The sequence below is a fragment of the Dunckerocampus dactyliophorus genome, chromosome 10, assembly GCF_027744805.1.
Source record: "Dunckerocampus dactyliophorus isolate RoL2022-P2 chromosome 10, RoL_Ddac_1.1, whole genome shotgun sequence".
NCBI lineage: Eukaryota > Metazoa > Chordata > Actinopteri > Syngnathiformes > Syngnathidae > Dunckerocampus > Dunckerocampus dactyliophorus.
Window position 1 is genome coordinate 26,864,474 of NC_072828.1, and position 5,893 is coordinate 26,870,366.

The 5,893-nt window shown below is 40.9% G+C and overlaps 1 long non-coding RNA gene across 1 annotated transcript in view; it reads left to right on the forward strand.

Annotated features, from left to right (window-relative positions):
* LOC129188527 (uncharacterized) overlaps positions 1-5,893 on the forward strand; it is a 36,821-nt gene that overhangs the window by 22,778 nt on the left and 8,150 nt on the right. The gene's annotated exons all lie outside the window — the stretch shown is intronic.

Genomic DNA, 5,893 nt, shown 5'->3' on the forward strand with positions numbered 1-5,893 from the left:
GGGCGGCATCACCGTAAATGTGAGCCTGCAATCTTAGCCCCTTGATGTTTACAATGAATGTATCAATTTGCTGCCCCAGTATATGAATTTGTCTTGCCAACAGCGTGGGGGGTCTTTTTGGATAGCTTTCACTGATGAGTTTATACCAATGATAAAAGTGGTAAAAGGACTTTCACGCGTGTAGAACTGGGGCAGAGGATCGAACCAGCACTGAAGAACAAGGTCAAAGCGCAAAGTGCACAAAAAATAAAACTAAAAACTGTTTGTGAAGAGATCATTTGACTGGGGGCCTTTTTCGACTGCTTTGTACCTTCTTTGTTAGACTGGTTTGCCATGTTCGTCCACGTGATATAGCGATTTATCCACACTCCGACTTACATGCAGGAGAGGTTTAGCCGTACGATGCAAAGACAGTGCATGAAAACCGGGCATATACTTGGCAGTAATTCTCGTCAAAAACCAAAACCTCCGAAAACCGGGGCGTATGAACACCAAGTTAGCACCGTATAGTCTTTTGTATTGTGCATCTCTTTGGGTCTGCCTGTGGCATTAGACGACGGGGGTCAAACTCAAAGCCAAGGGGCCGGATTCGGCCTGCCGCATTGTTTTTTGTGGCCTGCAAATAAAGCGTGTCAAAATGTGTCACTTTTGACCAAAAATTTGTACTCCATGCAATTGGAATTTTTATTTTTATGTGGGATCACCCTCATTCCACCCAGATGACTGTCATTGGCAGGCAGAGGTCTCACGCCACCGCATCTTAACGACTGTCGTTTTGCACCACAGAAGAGTGAAACCAGTCTTGGTTGGGGCGTACCTCAGTGTAGGGCTGTCCTATCTAGTCTTTGATCATGAAGTGAGGAAGCCTGCTTGGGTGAGAGTCCAGTCCAGTTGCGCACACATATCAGGGAAAAGCTGCGGCCCTCTGAGGGCAACCAGTGCGCTGAAAATGACTGAAATGACGCCCCTGCATTGGACTAAGTTCAGTTTTGAATGGCATTCCGTGGAACTGAGGCAGATGTCTAACCTGGCAATGCTGCATTCAAGTGTCACAATTACAAGTTATGAGTTACTGACCATATCCATTGGTCTTTCTGCAGATTTTCTCTAAAGTATTGAGTCTTTCATTTGTCTTGAGGTGCTTGAATTCCTCCAACAAGTGACAATATTCCATATTCCATAACCTCAACAAAACTGTCCATGCAGTATGAGATATATTTGGAGGGCATGTTAACCAAAAATGTTCACTCCAAAAGGCCTCAGTGGCGGCTCAGATGTCTGTTTTGAGCAGAGAGACACACCCAGAGGATGGATATAATTAAGACTTGTGACGTTTTTGTAAGTATGGCAAGTTGGCTGTTCTGGGTGGTCTAGCGCTACATGTTTGTACTAGTGTTATTACACACAGCCACGGTTATTGTAAAAACGCAAATACTGCCTTAAAAAAAAAACTACCAAAGTCAGCACAATCGAACATAATAAGTAAGTTCCTGCTCTGGTACCCTGAGGCTTTCGGGAATGAAACATCTGATTTAAATGCAACTTTGATGCAAAGGGAATGGATTAAAACGCTTGATAATTCATAAAAAAAACAGACGTCTCGGTCCTTATCACAGCAGCAACATCAAGCATCATACGCACCATTTTATCTGGAAAAGGCATCTTTTCTTTTTAACTTTCAAGCCAAAACAGAAAGCATCGCATCATCGCCCTGGATGGTCTGGTGAGAGGACTCATAACTCTCATAATGTTTGTTTTCCTTAGCTCATTCCCGCCCTTCATCACTCGTCAGCACGGTGATTAAAAAGTTTATTGATGATTTCAAGCAGCGTTATTGCCTCTCTGACCCTGCTGTCGGAGAAAAGAAAAATGGCTACGGAATCACTCGTGAATTTGTTGTGCAACTTGAGAGCTGACAAAGCAGCCCAACCTCTAACGAAGTGACCGCCCGAAGACATATACTGTATGAGCAACTCTCTTTGTGTGTAACATAGACTGATCGTGAGTTTTGAAAAAAAACACACAAACACACACAATTTTTCTGGCAGCAAAATGCGATTCAAGCAAGATTCCCTAAACTGTTTGGCAAAAAGAGCACAGCCAATGAAGCCCACAGTGGGGGGTTGAAGCAGTCAATCCTGATTATCAGCATTTTTCTTCTGAACACATGTGCTATCAAATGTTCAGACGTCTGTTCGTTGGCAACACAGCTCATTGAGCTGGCTGCTAAAGCAACGTTCTTTATGATAGCATTTGGTTAGAAGGGGACCTAAACGTGCGGGGGGTCCGATGATTTGTGCTTATGTCGTGAGTGGAAAATGGGTTGGAAGAAAATGACTAAAAAAAGTTACTAAAAAGAACACAAACATATATTGCAAAACAGAGGAACAACAGATTGAAAGTAAATTCTGGCAAGGCAGTTAAACAGAAGGTATTTAATCTTCATAGTAGTAATGCAATGTACTTCCCACAGGGTATGCCCAAGCTGTATATGATACTGTATAATCTTCTAACAATAATTGGGACTGATTGATCGGGCAAAACCGATTCCCATATTTGAGAATAAGAAATATTATATCAGCCCATTACGTTTTTACTTTATTCAATTAGAAAAGATGAAATACCTGCTTTTGATGGCTTAAGTATACTGTAGTTCCAAACACTTGTTACAAAGATATACATTGAAGGGAGGACATTCTACGAGTCTCAAATACTTCAATTATCAGAAATTTTGTGGAAGAAGCAGCATATAAACAATTTGAACATAAAAAAAAACATCAAAAATGTGGTATGCAGAAGGGCAGTAAACCTCTGGGAAATAAAGTAATTATGCAAAGTCCATGTGAATTATGACATTTGCTTTCATATGCCCCCTCAGTACCAGCGTCTTTGTTATTATTGCCAACCTAACAGAGGTAGGCGTCTGTGTAGGCTCTCAGTCGTACAGGAGTTGTCCATCGAGGGAAAGGCTTCTTGAGACGTCATCTGTACTTCTGTAAAGAAGGTGTCGGACGTTTCGCTCCTCATCCGAAGAGCTTCGTCAGCGAACTAACAAGTGCTGGTAGCCTAGGCTTTAAATACAGTAAGAGTGGGCGGAATTGGTGTGCCAACACCCTCCTCCTATTGGTTCCTTACACTAAGACTGGGCGGAGTAGTGGTCTAATCCTCTCCTGCCATTAGCACCTCCGATCGAAGGGAAGTGTAGCTTCCTGTAGTTGGGTATGAACGACTCTGATACTGGCTCGTTAGCATCTATTGTTCTGGCTCGGCTCCTTTACTCCTCTTTCGAACCATCTGTTTTCTTTGATTTTGATTTCCGCCCACTCTTACTGTATTTAAGGCCTAGGCTACCAGCACTTGTTAGTTCGCTGACGAAGCTCTTCGGATGAGGAGCGAAACGTCCGACACCTTCTTCACAAAAGTACAGATGACGTCTCAAGAAGCCTTTCCCCCGACTAACAGAGATAGGCTATAGTGCAAAAAGTATAACCTTTTTTAAGTAAATATCTAGTTTATAATGGCTATAATCCATTCATTCATTAATTCATTTCCAACACCGTATTACCTGCATTTTGTTAGTGAAAAATAAGTGTCAATATAATCGGACAGCTTTTGGCCGTTTATCGGTTATCCTGTAATGGCTATAATCGGATGATTAATCGGTCCTAATAAATAGACCACCCTTTCATAAAGGATTAATAAAGATGATTAAAGGACTACCTGGCTGGAATCTGTCTATAGTGTCCCAACACTAAAAGAACCATTATCACTTCTTCACAGAGACAATGTCACCAACGCGTGGATGCTTTGTTTGGGCACTCGATTCCACAGAATGATACAGACTGGCTTGTTAGGCACATTGTTTGTCCGTACAATAACCAAGAAGGTGTACGAAAACCAAGACGAGTCGAAAACCGAATCCTGCAAAAACTGTGGTGTACGAAAACCGAGGTACCACTGTACTTTAGTAGTCTGCTATATAGATGGACCAGCCCGGACAGACAATTAATATTTGAATTCATGATGTTCATCAGAGGTGTGGACTCGAGTCACGCGACTTACCTCGGATTTGAAATTTCAAGTCAAGTTTGACATCGTAAACAGTGCATATGACTTGTAAATTGTTTACTCAACCTGTCCTGTCTTGACTTGGACTTGTACATCTTTAGATTAAAGACTTGAGACTTCAAAACAGTGACTTGCTCCCACCTCTGATGTTTACAATGCACAAGTTCTAACAGAATTTAAGCTTGAAGATAAGTATCAGAAAGGCTAATATGCAGTACAAAGGTTTGTGGACAAGAAAATATTTGAAACTATGTCATAATGACTTTTTGTTGACCTGTTTAGAAGTGAATGTCTAGCCAACAGTCAAATGATTAATTTCACAGCAATTGTGTGTCAATTTGTATTGGACAAAAGGAACAACAATCACAATGAAATTACACTTCTACAGGTGAGGTCAAGGATCTGCTTTTAAACTAGAAACAAAAACAGTCTTAGGCAGCAGGAATGCATCCATTTCTCCTGTGGCTACTACCCCCTCTCGCTTTATTTTAAACATCAAAGCCAAGTTTGAACAATTGAGGCAATTTTTCATCCGACCAAGGTCAATCATTGTTCTCTCTCTATGATCCGGCTCGAAGGAATACTGGAGAAATATATTTCACTGGCAAGTCTCTTTGTAGCGAGCCACCATTCAACATGTTCAAGAGAGCTATGTGTTCGTCTCAGCTACTATGTTTGGGAATTGTGTCCATAATTTATTGGAATTATCGAGTTCATTTATTACAATGACAGCGTTAGTGTGTAGCACGGGGTTCACCAGACCATTGTGTCGACTCCTTTAAATAACAAAAGACTTACCGCCCGTAAAGAAAAGACGGCTGATACAAGCATAAAAAAGATCCTTGAAATTGGCTGTAGCATCTGCATGCAAATTCGTACTTTTAAAATCAGGGGCCTGTTGTGTACACAAAGCAAAAATGGTCCTGGTCGGGACATGCATAAATACAGCATATGTACACTCTTGGATATCTTTAGAAAGAAGCGCTTGCCACATGAAACCATAACCTCTTTGTCGAATGTTTGCCAAGAACCCTTCGTACACCAAAGCATGGGGTGGGGAAAAGCTCTCTGGGGAATTTCTCTTAAGTATTGTGTTCAAAGTGGCTTAAAATACATTTTTTAAATATTATATTCCACTGCAATTTGAATGGGCTTAGCGACCACAAAGGAGTCCAGTGCTTGCTTACAATAGGAGACAAGTTGGACCTTTTTCAATGGACACCCCTTTCAAATTGGGTTGGTCACTCAACGCACCCTGCCTCAAAAGCCTTGTTGCAATATTTTGTTTGCATAACATTTCAATAAAACCTCTCAGTGGACACATTGGTGAAAGAAGAAAAGAGAATGCAAGGCAACGCTACACAATGTGATTGTAGAGATTTTTAGCCCACACGCAGAGATCACGTTTTTCTTTTTTCTTCTTTAAGGACTAAAAAAAAAAAAAAAAAAAAAAAAAAAGATGAATCTTGCTCATATGTACCCTCATGTGGGCTCCTTAACTTTGCTTCTCAAGACCACCCACAGTGTTTATAGGTGGTGAGTGGGCTTGTTGTACACATAAAACAGTGTGTGATTTATATAGGCGAGATGAAGGTCTGAGCTCTACATCTAATTGTGTTACACACTCTCCAAAAATTCTACACATTCATTAGCACTACAAATGTGGTAAAAAAAAAAAAAAAAAAAAAAAAAAAAAAGAAACTGATATCAAAGGGGAAACCTGAATTTGTCAATGTGTGTGTGTGTTTCAGATTGGTGAGCTGCGTGTATGTGTGTGTATGACATCTAAATGTATCCTTTCTTGTCTTGTTTGTTTTCTGCCCAG